The following is a 24,627-nucleotide window of genomic DNA, read 5'->3' as shown; positions in this document are numbered from 1 at the left end:
CATGACCCCAGGTCCTGGGATGGAGGCCCGCATCAGGCTCCCTGCTCTGCGGGAAGCCTGCTTCTCCCTCTCCCACAACCCCTGCTTGTGTCCTCTCTCTCCGCTGTGTGTCTCTCCCTCTGTCAAATAAATAAATAAATAATCTTTTAAAAATAATAAAAAATAAGAAATAAAAGCGGTGGTTCTCAAACTTGGCAGCATGTTGGAGTCACTTCAAGGAGCTAAGAAAATATAGATGCACTGAACTTAGCTCAGGGATCAGTTTAAATGGTCGTAAGAGTGGCCTGGATGTCCAGATGTGCAAATGCCTCTCCACTGATTTGGCCTTGAAAATATTAGCCAAGACAAAGCCAAGGTTATCCAACGGTCTGCCTTCAGTTTTTCAATGTAAAGATCCCATGAAGCATAAGGAAAAAAATCCAGTTCCAAAGAGCGGTTCAGACCTTTCAAGAATGCCACTGATGTTTACTTGTTTTCTTAAAGACTGATGTCTAATTGTTTTCCTTCATGGAGACAATAAAAGACAATGTAAATTCAGTTTTAGAAGAGTTATGAAAAACCATGGTACACTAAAACAAAATAAAACAAAACAAAACAACCCCCCCCCATCATAGCCTAGATTCCGATTCAGTCTACAAGGAACAAATGCCCTACTTTTGCCAGAAAGAAAAAATTAATTTTGATTCACCTCACTATGACAATGCCTGCAACAGTTATTTTAGTAGGACTTTGTGGCAAAATGAAACATTTCAGTTCATAGAGCCAATATAAAGGTATACACGGGCAGAGCTACTGATACACTGAAATATTTGAACAAGATAATATAGCAACTTAGCTATGAAAAATTAACTGACAAATACGTATCAAGTTGTGTTTATACCCAGAGAGTTTGTCATCTTTGGAAAAAAAGAGATTATAGCATTTTTCCCCCTGTTTTGCTAATCGAAACGCACCAAGATCATTTTCTAACTGTCTGAGAGAGAGAAAGAGACATCTCCTGACATATTTTGGTAAATAATACAAGAGGTGCAGCAGACCCGTGAAATTTCTAGTTTTGAACAAGGTATGTATTAACTGGTCAAAGGGTACTTTTATTGCATTTTCTTCAACAAATCATATACCATAAGCCATTATTTAAGTCAGTGCTGTCAAACAGAAATAGATCATGAGGGACACCTTACTTCAAATTTTTCAACAGCCATATTAAAATGTAAAAAAAAAAAGGTAAAATGAGTTTTGATGTATTTTAACTTGAGATATAAAAAAATTTACCATTTCAACATGTAATCAGGATTTATTATATCAGAAACAGGTGAATTATACAAGAGGGGAATCATGGATCAATATACTGCTAAAATTATTACAGATATTTTACATTTTTTAAAGACGAAGTCTTGGAAAGCTTATGTGTATTTTATACACACACAGCACATACCAGTTGAGACTTGTCACCTGCATTTCAGGGAACTATCATGTGCATTTAGGCTATCTCCTCTTTAGCTCCCTTCTCTATCCCATGATATTGTCAGTAAACAGCATTTGATGCGGTCAGAAGTTCAGCCCTTCATCTTCTATGTTCTATGTCACTTGTGGGAGCAAATAGATTAAAAAAAAAAAAAAAAAACAGACAAATTAAAGAATTTCTTGTATCTGCCTCCCAGCTTCTCTCTGGCTCCCCTTCTGTTTATCACCTTCCCCCACTGGCTGCCCTTGATGCGTCTCTGTTCATATTATTGTGCGCCTGAATGGTTTATGCTCTTCCCTGTTCTCAGTTTAAATGCAAGTAATGAACTGTTTTATGTTTTTCTTTTCAAGAAATGTTTACCTACTGACGGCATCATATTTTTCTATGCCAGTTATGTTAAGAGCCCGAGAGGTACAGAAGTTTTCATCCACTGGCCTACATGAAATTAGACAATAGATTTGAGTTCTTGAGAGCCCTTCCAGTCTTCATGAGGCCACAAAAGAAATCTAAAGAAAGAAAGAAAAATTAAAGACCTATATTTCCAAAAGGAAAATAAGTTTGTCACCAGAAACAGCAAAATCATTACATAGAATTGCCTCTTCTCTCAAAATCAGAGATTTTACCAGACTCCAAGAAACCACCAGGCTGAAGATCATCTTCCCCCTTTTAGAAAATCCAACACCCTCACAGTATCCCATGCTTACCACAGGCAATGTTAATTTAATGCCACATCAATGCCCATTTGACAAACTCTACACTGTAGATATGACATTGTACTAGGTACCGAAGATAAAGCACGAACAAGACAAACATCATCTTGTCCATTAAAGAAACGATACTATGTCCCAAAATTATGATGATAATTTAGGGTTCTATGGACATGATGATGGAGGGCAATCAGGTCATGCTGGATGTATATAAAGGAAATGGAACCAGCCTCATGAAGGGAGTTAATGAAGGTCCCTTAGAGCATAAGCTGAGCCTCAAAAGGTGTCCAAAATGTGTCCAAAAAGAACAGTTCTAGAAGGGTAGAGAAGCATCCCTCATGGCAGGCTAGCACTGGCAAAAGCTGGAGGTGCTGGTGTGCTGGTTTAGATGAACCAGAAGTCACCGAGAGGGGATGGAAAGAATGAGGTGCCATGTGGATGGGGTAGAACCCCGAAGACCGCAGAGGGCCCCACAAACCATGATAAGGACTTTGGCCTTTACCCCAGCTCTTAATGGAAGCCACCAAAGGGTGTTAAACAAAGACAAGACACAATTAGGTCTGCCTTTTAAAAAGAAGATTCTAGCTGCAGTGTGGAGAACAGAGGAGAGGACAGGGATGGTTGCAAGACCAATTAGGTAGGAATCTAGAAGTGTCAAGGCCCAGGCTTGGGGGTAAGCTCATTCCTACGTGAACGGAGCCTGCTAATACATCTCGTTTTGTCCATGAACCATTCTGAAAATTAACAATTGCATGTGAAAAATCTGAATTTCCAGCATCTCCTAACACAGCCTTGGAAACCACAGGCTCACTTGGGTATCCCCAACATCCAGCTGGAGCGGAGGAGCGCTAGTCTCTCTCAGGCAGGGCACTGGCCTCCCATTTCCCAAGCTCCCCGCCTTACCACACCCCCTCATTTCTGGCTTCTGTATTGAAACCATAGTACTTGACCTCCAGAGCAGAACCAGATAGTGATCAGACTCAAGATAGGCAGAAATTAAAAAGTGTGTGCTGCAAGGACTAAATTGGCAAGCCGTTCATCAGGAGGCTACCCAAGACCGAGAGGGGTACCCAAGAGCCATCCCGGACTCTGGCATCCTGAGGGAAGCTGAAATGCTTTATCCAAGGACCAAGCAACAGATCATCTGAACGGTAACATCCAAATCATGGCACGGTTCATTTATCAAAGTACACTGCAAGCTTAACTTGAAAGACCATGGTCCAGTTGTAGCAACAGGCAATTCTAAGACGCTTCAAATACAGACCCTGGATTTGTGGGGTAGAAACCACCTCCTAGTTAGACAGACACAAATACGGAGGCCCAACGGCTAATAAGACCACACCACTTCTCCTGAGTGGGTAGAACCTTTAGACTCTGGAGGCTGGCTAGAAAGCCCAATATGCTTTGAAACAAGACTAGCCAATGTTTGCATATGGTCTGTGTGGGAAAGAGGCCATTCTAGCAGCAGGGGGAAACAACAACAACAACAAAAACCTTACGATTATGGATTTTCAGAAAGTACCAGAAAGTGCCAGCAGCCTCCATTTCCTAACACCAAGTATGAAATAAATGGGAGGGCCTTTTCTCCGTGAAATCTTCTCTTTTGTTTCATTCAGGGGTATGTTTGGCATGAAGATGCAAAGTTTATGAAAGACCTAAGAAAGACAGGCATGAAGATGCAAAGTTTATGAAAGATCTAAGAAAGACAAGAGGCTTTAATAAGGCATTTAACCTGAGAGTATGTCTATCTGAATTCTATTTCTCGAATATCTGAATGTAACTGCATTAAAAAAACAAAGTTTCTCCCAGCTATTTATTGGACAACTTGCAAACTGCCACATCAACAGATTTTGTAGATTTAAGTTTTCCCCTTCTGGCTATTTATTTACTGATCTTTCTCTTCCTATGTTCTTATCTCTAATTTCCTGTCTCTGTGTTATAAAACCAGCCAATATTTTTTTTAAAGCAACCATTAATTCAACCAATATCTTAAGAATCTACTATGTAGAAGGCTTGTGCGCAGAAAGCTTGCTTTCTAGTGGGGGAATGAAGCAAGCAAGAAAAAACTAACAATTTTTAAAAGTCACCATTTGTTGTAATAGAGAGATGCTATGGGAACAGACTAGGAGAGAAGAAATCAGATGTTAAGAGGGTGAGGGAAAATTTCATGGGAGTATTTGAGCGCTTTCAGAAACAAACACTGTCTAAAACTTGGCAATCAAGAGCATAAAATATCTACTTGCAAAGGTAGACCTAGACACTGTTCAACAAACTTACCTAAGGATTATTTAACCCTCTAGGAGACTTCACCAGTGTTTGACTTTGCTATTTACTAGTTCACTAAACGTCAGACTTTGAGAAGCTACTTGTTAGCATACCTTAAGACCTATAGAAAAGGTTATTCCAAGGCTACAGTTTTATTTCTCTATAGGACTCTTTTGTCTCTGATCAAATCTCTTTCCACACACCTTTAACGGTACACTACAGACTCTCTGCTCCTTGCTCTTTAAAATGCTCTTTGATGCAGCTTTTCTATCTTCCTTTATTCACATTTATTAAGGAGTTGAATAAAACATTTGACATATATTCATTACCTATTGGGATAAGAGTCATGTTTATACTTTATGAATATTATACTTTGACAAAGTCAGTCTTTAAGGATCAGTAAACATCTACCTGAAAGTCAGAGTGAATTACTTCTATTTAATTTTTCCCCAAAAGAACATAAATACAGAGGAAAATGTATGTATGCTGATACACAACAGCTGACTGCCTCACTCTCCCAGCCTGGGCTTCCCAGAAGCAAGTCAACCATATCTAGAGGCTTCAGTATGTCACTCATAGTTATCCCACACTCCTTTTTAGGCTTCTTTTCCTTTCTCATAATTTACCTTTTTATGATATCACGTATTTTATTATAACTCTGAAATATAAGGATTTAGCTTATTCCTCCCTCCCCCAGTTTTTTTTTTTTTTTTATTATTATTCTATGGCTTTACTTGTAACTGAAGTAATACATCTAAACTTTGTCATGTTTCATTAACCTTGAAGGAAAAAATATCTCATCTTCCCCTTTTGTTAAAGAGCTCCATGTTACCACATTCCCTTTAATCTCTCTTTCCCTTGCCTCCCTATCTACTGTCATCTTTCAACCTTGCTCTTACTTTCACTGTCAAGGTTTGTAACATTTTGAGGCTCCTGGGTGGCTCAGCCAGTAGGGTGTCTGCCTTTAGCTGGGGTCATGATCCTGGAGTCCTAGGACTGAGTCCTGTTATCCAGTTCCCTGCTCAGTGGGGAGCAGCTTGGCCCTCTCCTTCGGCCTCTCTTCCAGCTTGTATACTCTCTCTTTTCTTGCTCTCTCTCTCAAATAATAACAACCCCCCCCCCCAAAAAAAAGGCAGGGGGGTGGAGGAAGCCTTATAAGATTTGGTTTACTTACTTGTATGTTTGCTCTAAAAGATGATACTAAAGTTAGAAAAGAGTTTATTATGATGATACAAATTGTCCACTGGAGAACCAGGGAATATACTAAAATGCCATTTATTGCTCTGAATTAAATGTTGTACCCCCAAACAACTGGATTCTTTGTTGTTTTTATGCTTCTTATTTGGACCACAATTTCTTCATGTGGTTTTTGCTACTGTTCTTGTTCAGTCTGATTTCTTTAGAGAAGACACACATACTTTCTCATATCACATCACTTGGTTCTTTGGCAAAACTGATTATGATCATGTGCTCCAATTTTCTTCTTGAAGATATCCTTCTTAGAGGTCCTGATTTCTCTAATTTTAACCACACACTTTCTACACTTGCTGTATACCTTAGCTTTCAATTTTGGAAGGGGCTTTTTTTTCTTGTTTCCCCATTTCTTGGTATCATTAAGAAATATTAAATTTCATTGTCAGTTCAGAAGAATATATTCAGAAAGGGTACATGAGAGGTCTAGTTATCCTGATGTATTTAAACACCTTTATCTTGTTCTCACTTATAGTCAGGCTCAGAACTGAATTCTAGACTCAAAATACTCTTCCCTCAGAAATTGTATAATGTCTTCTTGACTCTAATGTTATTGATAGAAAGTTTGATACCAGTTCAAAAATAATTTCTTTTTGTATAAGGTTTTTTTTTTTCTCTTTCACATCCAAAGCTTTTAAAATTCTTTTAGTCCTAGAATTTTGAAAATGGAATCTTATACAGTAGGAACTTGTGCTTAATTCCTATTTAGGTCACTTGGTTTGTGACATGTAAATTCAACCTATTGAATCCCTTGAATAATATTTTAAAATTTCTTTGATAATCAAATATACCCACCTCCCATATCTGTTATCTCTGGAGAACTTACAATGGGATTTATCTACTATACTTGACTCTTTATTTCCACTAAATATGCTATGACCTAGATCTATACTTTATTTCATAACCCTTTCATTAATTAAAAAAAAAAAAACAACTAAATACAAGAGATATCTCTTATTCTGTGGGTTTTTTTAAAGATTTTATTTATTTGACAGACAGAGATCACAAGTAGGCAGAGAGGCAGGCAGAGAAAGAGAGAGGGAAGCAGGCCCCCTGCCAAGCAGAGAACCAGATACAGGGCTCAATCCCAAGCCCTGGGAACCATAACCCGAGCCAAAGGCAGAGGCTCTAACCCCTGAGCCACCGAGGGACCCCTCTTATTCTGTTTCTTAACTACTCTTCAATATGGATTACCTTTTACTATTTTTAAGGATACTGATAAGAATGTTTTAAAATATACTCCTTTGTCCCTCACATTATCTATTTTTGCATTGGTTATACATTTTAGTAATCCTTGCTTTCCTTCATGATGTCTGCTATGCAAGTGGTTTTCTTCATCGGTGTGATTCTTTTTTTATTGTTTAATAATAGGAAAATGAATGTTTCACTTACAGTTTTGATGTAGAAAAACATGAATAAATGTCACTCCTGCCACAATTATATAAACTAGCCAGATAAACCCAGTGGATACCTTTCTTTAAAGATCTTCACCGAAGAGCTGTAGATTCAAAGGAATCTAAAAGAAACTCCAGAGAATGATTTCATACTCAAAAAGAGGTGCAGAAGTCAGAAGGAGGGCGAGCACAGTAACAAACCTGTTAGAGAAGGACAGCCTTTGTTTGACCAGGAGAAACTAGCCAGCTATGGATGAATGTGTAAGTTACCATGGGAAATGATGGGAAATGAAGCTAGAAATAACCAAAATGCAAAAATTCATTCCACAGAACTAAATGTAAAAGCTAGAGCCATAGAACTTCTAGAAGAAAGTACAGAAGAATATCTTTGTGATTTTATCTCAGGCAAAGATTTCACAGGTAGGACTCAAACAGCACAAACCCTAAAATGAAAATGTGAATAAAAAGACACTTCATCAAAATTTAAAACTCCTGCCCTTCAGAAAACACCACGAAGAAAATGAAAAGTCAGGTAACAAACTAGAAGAACCTATCTGTAGGATACAAAAGACACAGAACTTATATCCAAAACATTTAAATCATTCCTATAACTAAATAATGAAAAAGACAATGCAGTTAAAAACTGGGTGAAAGACTTGAACAAACTCTTCACAAAAGAGATACAAATGACCAATAAATAAAACCTGAAGTGCTTTTCATTATTACTCAGCACAGAAATGCAAGTTTAAAAGATACCATTTCATATTGACTAAAATAGTTAAAATTAGCAAGGTTAGCAAAATTCTTACCAGAGATATGGATCTTACATATCTCTTGTGAGGATATAAAGTAGGAATGAAAAACATTGGAGAACAATTTGGTGATTCCTTTTGAAAATAAATATACACCTATCCCATGACTCAGCAATTCCACTCCTTGATATTGACCCTAAGAAATTAAAACTTATATCCACACAAAGATTTGTTCCCAAATGTTCCTAAGAGCATGATTCTTTAATATTACCAGACTGGAATCAGCCCAGACATGCACCAAAAAAATATAAAAATAAATAAAATAAAAATAAAAAAAGAACAAAATATGATATATTCATTCAAGGGTACTGGTGAGAAATAATAGTGAACAATCTAATAATACACACAAAAACATGGATATTTCCCCAAACCATCATTCTGAATGAAAGAAGCGAGAGACAACAGAATATATCATGGATGGCCATTTATAAGTTAAAAGGTAAAGATCACTCTTTCCTCAAAAAATCATGAGGAGAAAAACATCAGGACTAAGGAAACTTTCTAGTGGTGGAAATGTTCCTCATCTTGATCATGTCTATAGTTACAGAAGTATGTATGTTTGCAAAATTCAAACTATACACTTATAATAGGTTATCTCAGGAAAATTGATTTTAAAAAAAGGAATAGGGAGATTGCGGTAACTATTTTATTAGAGATGAGATTCCCTCTGCTGTTTTAGAGTGTGGTCCTCCTACAGAAGGATTAGAAAATAGAATGACCCATATTTGATGCAAAATTCATGTACAGTCAAAATGACCCTTGAAACACTAGTAGAAATATGTCCAGTATTTCACAATAGATATATCACAAAGATCTTGCTCTAGAGAAGAAATCAAGCTCAACACAATAATTGCCTTATATATTTTTAATCTATTATTACACTGAACATCTTCAGATTGTTCTCTATTATTTCTCACCAGTACCAGTACCTTCATATAGCCAAGTTATATTCAATACAGTGAGATGGTCACCTTGGAAAGCATGAAAGAATGGGGACCTAATAAGTTAACAAATATGTGCTCTATCTCACTATCAGTGTAGAACATGCTCTTATTGAGTAGAAGAACAGAGACTTAAACTATGTTTCTCAATATTTTTATCAATCATATATAATTGAATTGAGCTAAGTTAATGGTACCTACTATAAAGCAGTCTTTTATATTCAGGTATCACCACAAGGTTCTACCTAGGACTCGGATAGCTACCTGGCTGGCCATTCTGCCAGTGTGACAGAGGTGCAGCACTGGTTGACTTTCCTCAAAGATGGACAGGCAGGAAACTAATCTCGGGCTTGGGATGACCTTGAAAGGCAAGGCAAAGGATCTTCTTAGGAGGACATCCATCCAACTAAACAGCTAAGCACTACATCGTCCCTCTGGAAGCTCACTCAGTGTCTTCAGAAAAGATCCTTCCAATTTGTTTTGGCTAAGGGCAGAAGGATCTTATCAGCTTTATTAATGAGAGGCAATGGAAAAGAGGTGAATCATTCACACCACAGGCAGATTTTTTAATTAATCCATTCTCTTTTCTTCTTTCCTCCTTTAGGCTCATACTTTGTCATATTTCCCAATTTTAGATCATCTACTGAGGGGTGTCCTCTGATGTCTTTACCGAACTAGGTTTTATGTATCAAAAAATGACATTTCCTTTATACATCTTCCAAAGATATTTTGAAGTCCTACTTACAGTTTATCCCTTTTCCCATCCTTTCTACCAGTTGAGGTTTGACCAAAAACTATACAGAGGGAAGCAGAAACATTTGCTTGAGTTCAATCTCACAGCTTCAAGTAAAAGGTCAGAGATCAATGCCATGAATATCATTAAATGCCAAAGACTATTTCTGGTTGTTTTCTACATTTATAATCTCTCCTATAGGTCACATACTTGCTTAATATGGAACCTTGGCCTCTCTTCCTATTTTATCTGTGTCCTGTATCTCCCAAAGAGAAATAAGAATAAAGCCACAAACTCATTAAAACTAGGGTACAAATGCCTTTTATGTCACTATAGGAAGACTTCTTAATTTTTAACCCATGGATGAAGTGGATCCAAATACACCCTGAGATTATATATGGACCATGCATTTTTACATGTGGTCATCATATTGGAAGAAGAAATTCTGTGGTTTCACTGTAGAGACTGATAGAATGTCATGTGATTGAAGAAAGGTACCAGAAAATTAGTGGCCACAATGAATGGATTAAATTTCTGTTTCTGGAGAAGGGAGCTTTTATCAGCTTTATTATGGCTGTATATCAATTTTTCATCAGACTCTCCTATATTATTAGACCAACAATAATGACATCAAAACATTATTTGCAGATAAGATGTCACCTGTCACAAAACACAATCAAAAGGGCTATGCAACTAAATCAAGCCTTCAGAAGTCTAAAATATTGAAAATACTCTGTTAAAAGAATAAGTTTTTTTAACCTGATTAATTTCCAAGGACATTAACATTGATTTATATCAAATTCAAACCATAGACATAGCTCTTCAGACATCCCATATGTAGTAAAATGTTTGCACAAGTGATTCTTGGGTTCCCAAGTCTAATTGATCAAATGGATAGCTTCTTAAATCTTTCCAAGATCCTAACACAAGACCCATAACCTCTCAGGAAGGAGTTATACTTTGGATACAGGGAAGGTAAGGGGTACCTAAATGTATTTACTCTGTAAGAAAACAGGTCCTGACCTGTTGGAAAGAATAACTGGAAGCTCTCTGGAAAGGAAATCTTCCAGCCCAGAATGGCAACTAGGTTTTCATTTCCATGCTACAATCAGCTGTTTTCTGGAGTGATGTGTTGGGGAGGATTCTAGAGCTCCTGAGCTAGGATTAAAGAGTGATGTCTGCACAGGGCACAGGAAAGGGGGTAATTTAGAGCCTGTAAGATGGGCCCCAGTCCTGTAGTCAGTAGAAGACTTAATAAAGGCTGTAAAGCACAGTGCTGTGTGAGACAGATAACAAGAATAGATAGTGTAGTTAGAAAGAAAATAAGAGGGGTGCCTGGGTGGCTCAGTGGGTTAAGCCGCTACCTTCGGCTCAGGTCATGATCTCAGGGTCCTGGGATCGAGTCCCACATCAGGGTCTCTGCTCAGCAGGGAGCCTGCTTCCTCCTCTCTCTCTGCCTGCCTCTCTGCCTACTTGTGATTTCTCTCTGTCAAATAAATAAATAAAATCTTTAAAAAAAAAAAAAAAGAAGAAGAAAGAAAGAAAATAAGAATAGAAGACCTCTAAGGGTGCCTGAGTGGCTCAGTTGGGTAAGTGTCTGACTCTTCATTTCAGCTCAGGTCATGATCTCAGGGTCTTGAGATCAAGCCCTGCGTTGGGCTTCATGCCAGCATGGAGCCTACTTGAAATTCTCTCCCCCCACTCCCTCTGACCCTCCTGTCTCCCCATCTGCCATATGCACACTCTCTAAAATAAAGTATAATAAAAGAAAATAAAATATAAAGAAAACTTCTAGAATAGATTATATAGATAGGAAAATCTGGAGAAGCAGACAGAAGCCAAAACAAAAATAGAAAACAACCAAAAGTTAGAAATCTAAAAAGAACCAATAAACCATAAGGAACTGACCTATTTTTAAACTGAATCCATTCTACAATATATTTAAGCACCCTCTCAGTTCCAATGTCTGTTGACTACCAACTACTTTCCAAGAAGAGCTGGGAACTAGAAGGAGAGTAACTTCTAAACACAATTATACTGACCTCTCTTCATCCTAGTAGTTACAACGAAGGTTTGAAAAAAATGCCATGAAGTCAAAGGGAAGAAGTGACACATAGCTCAGGGGAGTCCCAGAAGGCTTTCAGTGAATTGGATCTCAAAATGTGAGTTTTTCAGTTTTTTAGTTTTGGGTTTTTTTGTATTGTTTTGTTTTTGTTTTTGTTTTTTTGGGTCCGGGAGTAGCAATTGGTGACTCTGGGCAAAAGGACCAGCAGGTACAAAGGAGTGATGATTTAAAAGGGCATGGCCTATTTCTGGAAAAATGGAGAAGGTCACTTCAAATGTGTGCAAAGGCTGGGGTTACAGGAAGAGGGAGGACAGCAGACGGAGCTGCAGTACAGACCAAATGGAACAGGAAGACTGTGTGTTGGACAGTGAGGTCTTCAGACAGCTCTTCAGGGGTGATTTTCAAGGTAGTTTTCTCAATTATTCCCATTTGATCCTCACAACAGATATATAGGATGGGCATCCAACCACTCTGCAACTCACGCTAAAGGTGAAGAAAAATGCTGGTGTGAACATTTCAAAAACATTATCATGAAGAAGAAATGGCAAAGTGGTGATGGCTTCAGTGGCAAAGGGGAAGAATAAGCAAGTTGGAAAGAAAGTCTTTCTGAAATGATCTTTTGTAGATAGGAATTTACAGTTCATAGATTTTTAACCTAGGCTCTATTTGCATAGTTATAAAAACAGCGTGTCCAGTTGCAGGAAAAGTTAAAATGGCCTTTTTGTCACTGTCATTGTCATTGTCATTGTCAGTGGGAGTGCTGGTGTTGCATCCTCTGTTTTAACCTGGCAAATAAGACCTCAATCTGTACAAGATTTTGAACACAGCCACAGCTCAGATTTCGTTAGTTTCAAAGGCCTTGGGTAAAATTCAGCCCAGATAAACAAACAGACTCCAAAACATCATGCTCAAGGGGAGAAACACATCTTTTACTTCAGAAACTGTCAAACGGAGATGATTCCTAAAATGGGCGCTCTTTGAATTAGAAACAAAACAGACAGGCAAAAAGGTGCTACCACGTTGGAAGCAGAATCAAAGACCATGGCAGCAGCTTTCCAGTAGTTGGTATGCTTCAGGGCAGGGTAAAACACTCTGTGAATGGAGCAGGGCCCATTACCTGCATTTTGAGGGCCTAACCCGAAGATCAAAGTTTCTCATTCTACCAGGGTGGTTTTCAGAAATCAATATCTCTGTTCCTCAATTTCCCCATGTATAGAATGGGATAGCCTCTTAAGAGCCACTACTTGAGGTAGAGAAAAACAAAAACCAAAAAACCTCTAGAATAAGAGAAAAAATTAGACCCTATCCCAAAGAAGCCTTTCTGAATGGTGTTCTAACATCCCATGGTATACAATAAGCACAAAAACCCAACAAGTAGAAATACCATTCACCATGGGGACACAGGAAGATCCTGAACTTACCTCCTGCCACCAACCCACGGAGTCTACATTACATATAGAACAATTTTTCTCAAAATTGCTAAAGGCTGGTGGTGTGATGAACACACATGAGGCAAATGAGAAGAAAACTACATCAAGGCCAGTAAGAGAGGCTAGGGCACTGTCTGACTGTAAACCTTCTACCTGGAAGGGTGGTCCACAACTAGAAGGGAACTCAAAACTCAGAGCTTTGCCCGGAGGAACAAAGGATTCAAATCACATCATGCACACCAGGTCTTAAGACATGTACTTGAGGGGGTGCCTGGGTGGCTCAATTGGTTAGGCATCTGCCTTCAGCCCAAGTCCATTCTGAGGTTCTGGGATCGAGCCCCATATCAGGCTCCCTGCTCAGGACAGAGTCTGTTCTTCCCTCTCCCCCTCTCCCTGCTTAAGCTTTCTCTCTCTCTCAAATAAATACATAAAATCATATATATATGATATATACTTAAGAAATAAGCCCTCCCAAATATCTCATTTTGAAATCCACAAGACTCTTATCTAACGATTCTTAAGACATCAGCGTCTGAGAAACATCTCTCAAAGGGCCTATGGGCTCCAACTCACCTGTCCCAGGGCTCAGCTCAGAGCTAGCTGATGGTACCCATACTTCAAATGAAGGAAGTTCACCTACTTATACTCCAACCTTGGCTTGAGGGGCAGATCTCTAACTTAACACACACACCTGGGAGCCTGCGAGAACACTCCCTGTGGATTGTGACTGCCAGGTGTCTATCCTCATGCTCTCCCTTTGCTGTGCTCAGGCACCTGACAGGATGCCTTTATTATGTGCAACTAGTACTCCAATTTCAGTGGCTGCTGCTCAGGGAGTAGATCCCCTAGCACCAGAGGCCAGGGGAACTTGTGTTCCTGATCACATGAAACTATCATTGATGTGACCCAAAAAGGAGCTCATACTTCTCTGGTGCCTCAATTTTTGTGACGGCTGCCAGGGGACCCCTCTGCATGGCATGGCTCATGGCCAGTGGGACTTGGGCTTGTAGGTCCCACAGGACTGTAACCAACAGAGAAAGAACTCATGAACAGCTACCTCCTTAAGAGCACACAGCAAGAGGCAACAGACCCAGCAGCTGGTCTTTCTGCAGAGGTCTACTGCTCACCATGACTACAGCCTGAGGGGTAGGCTTCTCACTGAACACACATCGAGGGGCTGACTGGAATGCTTCCACAGACTTCAGACGGTGAACACAGTCTTCATGCTCTTCCTGTTGTATTCCAGGACACCTCTATGGAAGGGGAGATTGACATACCTCTGGGGCCTGCTTTTTGTAGCTAGCACCCAGGAGACTCCTTTTGATTCCCTGGTTTGAGGGACAGAGGAATCTGCCTTCCCGGGTCTCACAGGACTGAGGTAATTGGCAAGATGGTTCTCAGCAGGCTACCACTCCCAGGGTACTACACAGACAGGCAGGGAGCCAAGCCATGACCTTTAAGTCTTTCTGTGAAGGAGGTCACTTTGCTTGTCTGGGAGCTTCAGACAGAGAAGCAGGCTTCACGTTTGGCACAACCAAGTGGCCTAATGGGGCTGGTCTCAAGGAACGTAGGCTGTGATGCCATCTTGACACTCTCCAGTCTCGCGCCAGCTTTCCAGGAGCTCCCAGGAAGGAGCTTGTGCACAGGTCTAGGGCCCCAGATTTTATGATGGCCACTCCATGGACACCTTGACATAGGTGTTGGTGATGATTTTTCAAACATGACACCAAGAACAAATACAACAAAAGCACCAACAAACAAGTGGGACTGCATCAAATTAAAAAGCTTCTGCTTAGCAAAAGAAACCATCCACAAAATAACAAGGCAACAGACTGAATGGGAGAAAAATCACTGCAGATCACATAATGGATAAGGGGTTAAAATTCAAAGTAGATTAAAAAACAAAACAAAACAAACAAAAAACAAAAAAACTCCGACAACAGCAGCAACAAAATCTGATTTAAAAATTGGGCAGAAGACCTGAATACCCATTCTTCCAAAGAAGACCTACAGATGGCCAACTAGGACATGAAAACACCCGCAACATCACTAATCGTAAGGGAAATGAAACTCAAATCCAAAGTGAGAAGTCACCTCACCCCTGTCAGAATATCTAGTACCAAAAAAGATAAGAAATAACAAGTGTTGGGATGTGAACCCTCAGGCACTGTTGGTGGGAATGCAAACTCATGCAAACTCAATGGAAAACAGTATGCAGGTTGCTCAAAAACATTCAAAATAAAACCACCATATGATCCAGAAATTCTACTTCTGAGTTTATCTGAAGAAAACAAAAGTGCTAATGTGAACAGATCCAGGCACCCCCATGTTCTTTGCAGCATTATTTACCACAGACAAGATCGAGAAGCAGCCTAAATGGCTACAATGGATGAACAAATAAAAAAGCTGAGGTATATATATACCAGGGAACATCCTTCAGCCTATAAAAGAATGAAATCTTGTCATTTGCAACAAGGTGGCCAGAGATTGAAGGCATTATACCAAGTGAAAATGAGTGAAACATAGAAAGATAAACACTTTGATCTCACTTAAGAAATAAAAAGCAAAAAAATAAAACAAGCTCAGAGAGAACAGATTGGTGATGGCAAGAGGCTGGCAGTGGGAGGTGGGAGAAATGGGTTAACTGTTTTTAATTTAAACTGAATAAAAAATGTTTAACAATTGACACAAAAATAAAATTCAAGTTTTGTGTAGAAATTTTATGATGTCTTTGGCTCCATGTGTTTCTGTCTTCATGGTCCATGTTCAAATTGATCCTTACAGACAGGTGTCCAACCTGCCTGGGGTATGTGGCTGTATCACCAGGAGTTACTAATTTATTTGGAATTAAGTGAAACGTGACCATTTGCCCAAATCTAGGATAACCTCAGGCTTGTGTGATCTCAACTCCCATTTCCCATATGAGGTCATGGAGAACTGAAGGAGTGGACATCAAGCAGCAAGCCCCGCCCCAGCCCTGGACTCCTGATTGTGGTTGGCATGTATGGCTTCAATAAAGAAACAAAGCCAGCTGCAGAAAGCAACGCTGTGGATTCCCCAGCAGGATCCTTTGCCTTTCAGAAGGAAGCAGTTTTGCTGATGCTTTCATGACTGACACTAAGATATTTATTACCAGAGATGAAATGTTGATGCATGATGAATTTCAGGGGAAATCCAGGGAGGGCTGAAGGAAACCACGAGAAGAGAGGTCATAAGACTTGGTAAGTTAGCCACAGTTCTGCTAACGTGCTGGGAGGCACAAAAAACACCATTTCACTTCCAAAGGTAATAGGTAAGTACAAAAGTGATCCACAGCAACACCAACGCTTGCACAAAACTAGACCAAGAAGGGGAAATACATGTTTGCATGCACGCTCACACACCGCACCCCCCACACACCCACATCTACACCACAGACACACACCCCTACCCTCCATACACACCCTCAACCCTACCCCCCAGCCCCTCACAGATACCCCACACCCTGACAGTATCTGAAGGGTTCTTCTCCTAAGCCACCCACCTTCCCACACTTAGTGGTGACGATCAGAAACAAGGACAAAAAAGCAGTTTTAAATCTCCCTTTCATAACATCTTTTGGAGGCGTATGGAGATTTTCTACTTACATAGCAGGTTGGTAATAAACTGATTAATTTGTCCTTTATAGGAAAAGCACTGTTCGCTTACACATATTCATAATAGCTCTGGATTTGAAGTTCTACCATGGAAATGGAGACTTTAAAAAGCACAGCTCAAATAAAGACGGATGCCCAAGTGTCATAAAAATAATATGACAGTATCACAAATCAGGGAAGTACACAAAGGAATTCAGCTCTTCAATGTTCCCAAGATAATTAACCTTGCTGATATCCATTAACCATGTTAGGTAGCTTCCGATGCCCTTTCAATCACCCTAGACAGATAAACCGTAATATGCACATTTAATGACAATTCTGCCTCAATACCGTTTCCTGCATATTATTTAAACTGTTGGGTTTTTTTTTTTTGTTTTTTGTTTTTTGTTTTTTTTGGCAACAGGGTCAACTCTTCCCAGTGTTTCTAAATTTTTGTAATGCAACTGACACAGTTGTTAGAAAACTATAGCATTTTGCCTTCAGTGTTAGTTAAGTGAACACACAAATGTGCACACTGACTCAGGCCACATACAATAGACTAGGACGTGAATTCTCTCGCTCAGGACTGCCACGGCTCCTGGGAGCTCTAAAGCAAAACCAGCAGCTTCACATGTATCCAGGGCTTAAAAGGAACCAGCACATACCAGCACTTTACAAGTATAATTTAATTTAATTGTCACTGTAATTCTATCAAGCATGCACGAGAATCATCCCCGTCCTCCAAACAGAGACGCGGAGGCTGGGAGTTCCATTGATCTGGAATGAAAATGCAGCCAGGGACTCTTATTCTGAAGCTATAACATGATGGTTAAGACATGTTTCCCAGACAAAAGGAAGGACCTCCTCTTGAATTCGGTTCTGCAACAGAGTAATAGGACTGGGAGTGTAATAGGACTGGGAGCTAGTTTTCGTTTCTCAGCAGCCTCTTCCATGTCTGTCAGTTAGGAAAAGTCAAACCAGCCCTAGAATGCTTCCAAGGATTAAATGAATGGATGCATAGTAAAAATGGCACTTTTGACAAAGTCCTCAATAAATGGGATTTTTAAAAAAAACATTCTAGGCATTTTTATAGACATTATTTACATACAGTAAGATGCTTAGTGACTTTGCCACTTAATCAGTTTTGAAAATGCTGGTCAAGATACAGCAGAACATTTCTGTTGCTCCAGAATCTTCCCTCATGTATCTTCCTCAGGTGATTACATCATACCAGACTCAAGCACTGAACTATTTCTACCATCATCGAGAAGTTCTGACTACTCTACAATTTCATGGAAATCATGAAGTATTTTTTGTTCTTTAACTAATTTTGATCATACTGTTTTTGAGATTCATTCGTGTTATTCTGTTCATCTGTATAAAGTTCCTATTTATTGCAAAATAGTGTTCATTTTACAAATGTACCCAAGTTCCTCCCTTTTCCTGTTGACGTCTGGCTAATTTTCAGCACTGGATTATTAAAAAAAAAAAAAAAAGCAAAAAACCTCCTATGAACACATGTGGACAAAGGTTTTCAAGCCTCGTGGATCAATACCTAGGACTAGAAGCGCTGGCTTTTAGGTAAGGCAGTTGTGTCACTTTCGAAGAAACTTCCAGATTATTCTTCAAAGTGCTTGGAGCATTTTACATATCTGCCAGTTCTCCATGAGAGTTCCAGTGGCACATCTCCTCTGAGGTTTTGGTGTTGGCTCTCCTCCCATGTTAGCCATTCTGGTAGGCGTGTAACCGTGTCTTACTGTGTTTTCAATTTGCATTTCCCTGAAGGCCTGTTAGGTTAAATACCATTGCTTCTGTTCATTGGCCGTTCTGTATATTGTACCAAGCACCTCTTCAAGTACATGTCGGATATACGTGTTATAAATCTTCTCTCCCGGTCTGTGGGGCATCTCTTTATCTTCCCAGTGGTGTTTTTCGCTGAATAGATGTTTTTAATTCTCATGAAGTTCAGTGTATTTTTTCCCCCTCTTAACGGCTTGTGCTTTTGTGTCCTTTATAAAAAGTCTCTGCCTTCTGAAGTTACAAAGGTATTCTCATTTTTCTTCTACTATCTTTGTTGTTTTAGCTTTTATGTTTCAGTGTTCAGTTGGACTCAAATTGATTTGTATGTATGGGATGAGGTAGGCGTTTAGGTTCTTTATTTTTCAAGTAAATACCCAGTTGTTGCACTATTTACTGAAGTAGTGTTTTTATGCCACTGAAATGATGTGGTGCTCTCAGTGAAACAGCTGACTCTCCGTATGTGTCTAATGCAGAATGCTATTCTGTTCCATCGATCCATTTACTTAGAATGGCAGCAATCCTCATATTACTTTTAATTATTATTTTTCCACTTTTTGTTATTTCAGATGCCATGATTCAAACCTCAGTAACTTTGATTTGGCATTTGAAAATGTTTTTATTTTCCCTTTCAGTGCCATATATGTCTATTTGTATATACGTGTGTGTGTGTGTGTGTGTGTGTGTGTGTGTGAGTGATTATATATACGTATACTCCTGCACTTAGGTGTATCCATTCTTTTAGAGTGTCCTCATCTTTAGATCTAAGATTTTCTAAAAACTCCCTTTTTCAGACAGCAGGGACCACATTTATCATTGGTTTTCCAGTTTCAGCAAGGCATAAGATTTCTTTTGAAACCTGGTTTCACTTCCTGGACTTCACTTCAAGAGGTTCCAGTCCCTTGAAATATGGGGAAAGGCCTGAGAATCTGCATGCACTGTCACTAGCTCAGCTGATGCTGATGCTGCAGGTTTCTGGACAACGCTCTGAGCAGCACTGGCTTAAAAAAAAAAAAAAAATTAAATGGCTTCTCTACTGTTCATACAGAAGCTTGATTTGCCTTTTCTAAAGTCTGCGAACACAGCCACTCATTTACACTGTCTTCACTTGAAGAGACATCTGAAAAATCTGCTGAAGGCACCAGAGCATGGAAGCCAGGAAACATTAGGGTAGATTGATGTCCCAACACTGCCTCATTTCCTCCTTCCTTCCTGGAAATTGAGTTTTGGTCTGTGAGCAGGAGCGTGCACATACCTGCATACCTGACAGCGAGATCTCGCCCAATCCAGTGAGGAACATGCCCAGCAAAGGGGACATTCTTCTCCCTATGGCCTCCGCCAACCACGGGAAAAAGCTTTCTTCTCCCCTTAAGGGCTGACTGGTCTCAAAACCAGGAACATGTTTAGGGCCATGTCCTTTAAAACTTTCTCCACTGAAGTCATGTTTTAAGTAGTTAGCATCTAGGTAGTATCCCTGACAGAACACAGGCATTCTGAATTAAAGATCGACACGATCAAAGCCAAGCACTCAGTCCTCAAAATCCCAGCCCTGACCCCAAAGCTTCTCTCAATTTTTCGGACAAGCACAGAACAGCTTTTCAGCTTTCCTTTCCAACAGATCAAGTCCTTGTGAGTGGAGGGCCGCACCACAACTGTGAGTCTCTCACACAGAATGTTGAGATTGGGGTGAGGACTCAAAAAAGGGGTGCTCTTCTTTTCTCCTGATTATTTATTTAGCCTCTGAAACCACATTAATGAGGAATGAATTCATAAATACTATTTAGACTTACACTGCTTTAAAGGCACCCTTTGTAAAGGAGGTTATTTTCCCCTCTTTGAAAAAAAAAATTTTAATCTCCCGAATAAAGGGAAAAGAGGAGTTTGAAATGCCACCGTCACGTTGTCACCTGTCCGTCAGCACTCTTTTCAGAAGTACCGTGAGCAGTGTGAACATCAGAGCTCAATCACCTTGGCAGGGGCCTCGGAGGAGTTTACAAAAACTAGAGAGAAAGTCGATGTGTTTCTTCCTGAAAGGAAGGTCTTTTCATCGTCAACGAAAGTACAGGGAGAAAGTCAGAGATAAAGGGAAAACAGACCTAAGGCTATAATGTATTTCATTTCCGTCAGCGCTGGACCTCTGTCTTGCATGGCTGATGACCCAGGGGAGGCCTTTGTGCCCGAGAAGAGAGCCAACCAATACCTTAGCTACAGTTGTTCTCCCAATTTCCAGAGCTTTGGGATTATGAGGGGTTTATTTTTCTTCGAAGGAAATTAAAATGACAACAAATGAGTCATCAATGGAACTTCTGGAGCCGTTCTAGACTTTCTGGTAGATAGGTCACATGGTCCCAGGCTGTTAAACCACACTTCCCTGGGGCTCGTCACCAGTGGCGCACGTAGTACCACTGTTCTGTGTGGGAGATGAGCCTAGAGATGTCAACTCTACTAGTTCTTTCTTAAGATTTTATTTGTTTATTCGACAGAGAGAGAGACAGCGAGAGAGGAAACACAAGCAGGGGGAGTGGGAGAGGGAGAAGCAGGCTTCCTGCTGAGCAGAGTCCAATGTGGGGCCCAATCCCAGGACCCTGAGATCATGACCTGAGCCAAAGGCAGATGCTTAACCCAATGAGCCACCCAGGCACACCCAACTCCACGGTTTCTGAGAATGAGTCCAACCCTTAACCCTTCCTTACTACGGAGTCTCAGAAAACCTTTTTACATAGAGCTCCTCTTGGTTTCCCAGAACAGAAATCCCTCTTCCAGATGCTGGTCATCAGCTGTACATGTGACTTTCTCCCCCAAGCTTACATCACAACGCCTGAGACACAATCAACACGCCGTTCTGTGGGATTCGCCGTTGTGTGGGATTCGCCCTGTCCCCCTTCCATCTGTCCTTCTCTTTCCCTACCCAGAGAGGATGAGAGAGATTACATACCACACACCACACACCACACCACACACACACACACACACACACACACACACAATGCATAGGCCTTATACACATGCAGGTACATGGATAGATATGCACAGTGGGTTCTCACTGCAACCAGAAAAGAACAAATGGAACCTTCTTACTCAATCTCAGTCTGCCCCAACATGAGTATATAGCCAAAAGAAACATCAAGACAGGGCCTCCTCAAGATCTGAAGAGATAATACAAAGCTTTGCCTCGAGTGTCCTCTGGACAGTGAAAACAGGAATTAATCACATATTCCAAAGAATGGCTTCTTTACTCATCTCTGCACCTGAAGTCCCATTACATGGGTGGTATCCTCAGGTTCCCTCTTCTTTCTTTCAGAGACGGCTGCACAAACCTCTCCCCATGCCTTGTCTTACTCTCCTCAGGTCACTTCATTGAGACAATGCGGACGGACTTCAGTTTCTCTCACTGCACCTTTATTCATCCCACCATATCCCAGAAGTTGGTAGCAAAAGAGATTAAGATCATTCCTTCAAAGGAGGAAGGGAGAAAGGAAAGAGAAACGAGGCATGAAGAGGAGGAAAAGGCTGTTAAAATGATTAAGTACCTTTAAATGTGTTTGCCTTCAGAAAAAAAAAAATTACATATATATATAATATATAAATATAAACTCTGTGTCATGTCTCACAATCAAACGTCCATACCTTAGCAGTCCTAATCTTCTTGAATCTTGAATACAAATTTCAGGGCAACATTGGGGTTGAGATAATCTCCTCAGGCCACCACCAAGGGGACAGTTTTCTTAACTTCCACACAGGTTCCAGTACTGCCTTCTGAGGACAGAGGTTTCTTCCACGTCTACAGAAATCACAAGAGAAAGAAGATATGCATAAACAAAACCTAAACTGAAACTTCAACAGGGATTTGAAATTCCAGACGATTTGGCTTGAAGATGCTACACAGAAGACACGTTACATCCTGACTGGCATAAAAACAAATAAGAGCGGTATGGATTCAATCTTGATTAGACTCAAGCAATCATACAAAAGCAGAAAAAGTCACACTATATCCCGGCTGGCAAATTTTTTAGGACAGGATTAGCCAAATTTGCTCATTTACCTTTTAGGGAAACTGAAGATCGGAGACGATAAAGGGTTTTCCCATGATAGTTCATTACCTGGGGTCTATTACCACCAGCAAATCAAGCAAATCCTTAATAAACACAAACAATGTTCCTAACGCTATAGTCTAGGTTAAAATGAGACAAGGGGACCCTGCATCAGTTCTCCGCCTTGAGATTGTTCCCTCACTTGACTTTTAAGATACCACACTTGCCAGTCATTGCCGGCCGCTCCATCTCTCCTGCCTCTGTGAGATCCTCTCTATCTCACAGTTTCAAGGTGAGAGCATCCCAGGACTCAGTCCTGAGCCTCTTCTCTCTGAGCACACACTCATCAGGGGGCATCTTCTAGCTCCGGGGCTTGAGAAACTATTCATACACTGACAACTCTGAGACGGTCTCCAGGCCCGGCTACTTCACTGAACTCCAGACTCCCCTATCAACCGACTACTCAACAAGTCTGCTTGGAATTCCAGTTGCCATGTCAGGCCATGCCCGAAGTGAAGTCCTGATTCCATCACCAACACAACACCCGCTGAATAAAACAAGTAAAGGCTCACGCTCTTCCTCATCTCTTTCTTCGCAATGGCAGTTTTATTCACCCTGCTGGTCAGGTGAAAACCCTGCCAGTCAACCTTAACTCTCATCTCTCATATCTATTCCCCGGGTCCTCTTCAAAATCTAGTGGTTTTTCTCACCAGAAAGTGAAGGCTGACCACTTTCACCCGCTCCTTCACTAACACTGATGTTCCGTCATCAGGACAGATCTCTAAGGCTGCACAACATGCATGTTCCAACCATGGCGGTCATTCTTATTCTCAACTCAACCCCATGAGTAAGACCATGACACTCTCCTACTCAACCGCCCCCCAACCCCCCACTCTCCTCTACCCCCCACCCCCCACTCCCTTGGAAGCCAAGTCAAAGTCCTTACAGCGGTGAAAAAGGCTCCATGGGACACAACTGTGTTACCACCTTCTTCACCTCCTACCCTCTCCCTCACAGATTCCTCTCCAGCTGTGCTGGCCTCCCGGCTATCCCTGTAGCTCTACCTGAGTGTTGGGACTTACCATTCCCTTTACCCAGAAGGTTGTCTTCCCCCTCATCAATTAAATCTTGCTTCCACAGTGACCTTTTCACAACTCCTTAAAATAGTAAACCCTGACCACATCTCCTCATTCCCCCTTCTCTGCTTACCCCCTGGTGAAGACTTGCTCATAGACGACATGGTTTCCTTGCTCAGCTCCCTTGCTCCTATAAAACAGAAGCTCCATGCAGGCAAGGCATTTTTTCTCTGTTGTCCCGCTGTATCTTCACCACTCCACTCATAGCCCAGCACCAATGTGGAGCTCAAGATGTATTTCCGGACCAATGAACAAACAGGAAGTTGACATAAACCTTCTCAAAGCCCCTCAGAGGATAAGTGGCTGAACCAGGTCAAAGTCAAAAGCATCTGTGTTTAGCTTTCCTGACACTGTAACGACAACTACGTGAAGACCTACTGGTGTTAGGAATAGGTTCGGTACAGTTTGGCATGTGACACAGATGTAGATTGTATCTGAAAAGCCCAAAATGACTTCTACAAACTCTTTAAGAGAATATATTGCCTAGAGTGGGACGGCTCTGCTTACATCCTTATGTTGCAAGTTCACTATTAACTCACCTTGTCCTTCTCAATTTTCCCTGCCTTTTCTTCCATGCCTTTATTTCTTGTACCACCCCCCACCTCAACTCTCAGTGCCTTCCTTCCCCCAAGAGAACAGGAGGAATAAAGAGGAATCCAAGATTAAATAAAGGCAAGAGAAGATATGTGTTTAGGGAAAAGGCGTGGGACAGGAATCAAAGGACCATGGAGCAGAATCGAACTGGGCCATGAACACACTGAACCCCGGTACAGAGATCCCTTCACCTTCCTGAGAGCCTGCTGCTCGCTGGGCTTTTAAAATGCATGCCCCCCAAAAGAGTTCCCAGCTCAGGGGGGGCATGAGTGGGACGGGGTGGCTAGAAAGGAAGATTACTCAGTAGGAGGGAGACTTTAACTAATTACAAAGGAAAGAAGTCTAGGACTGGTTAGGAAGCAGGGTTCAATGTTTAAGTACTAGGCTTCAGG

General features: G+C 40.7%; 1 protein-coding gene across 1 annotated transcript in view; it reads right to left on the bottom strand.

Moving 5' to 3' along the window:
• The window catches only part of SGCD (sarcoglycan delta), a 576,749-nt gene extending 554,518 nt beyond the window's left edge, over positions 1-22,231 (bottom strand). The window contains exon 1 of the mRNA XM_059174137.1: positions 22,102-22,231. The gene's annotated coding sequence lies outside the window, so the exon portion shown is untranslated. The remainder of the gene's footprint in view (positions 1-22,101) is intronic.
• Between the last annotated feature and the right edge of the window lie 2,396 nt (positions 22,232-24,627).

This window comes from Mustela lutreola, chromosome 5 (assembly GCF_030435805.1).
Source record: "Mustela lutreola isolate mMusLut2 chromosome 5, mMusLut2.pri, whole genome shotgun sequence".
NCBI lineage: Eukaryota > Metazoa > Chordata > Mammalia > Carnivora > Mustelidae > Mustela > Mustela lutreola.
Note: the sequence above shows the minus strand (reverse complement) of the source record. Positions and strands in the feature narration are given on the sequence as shown.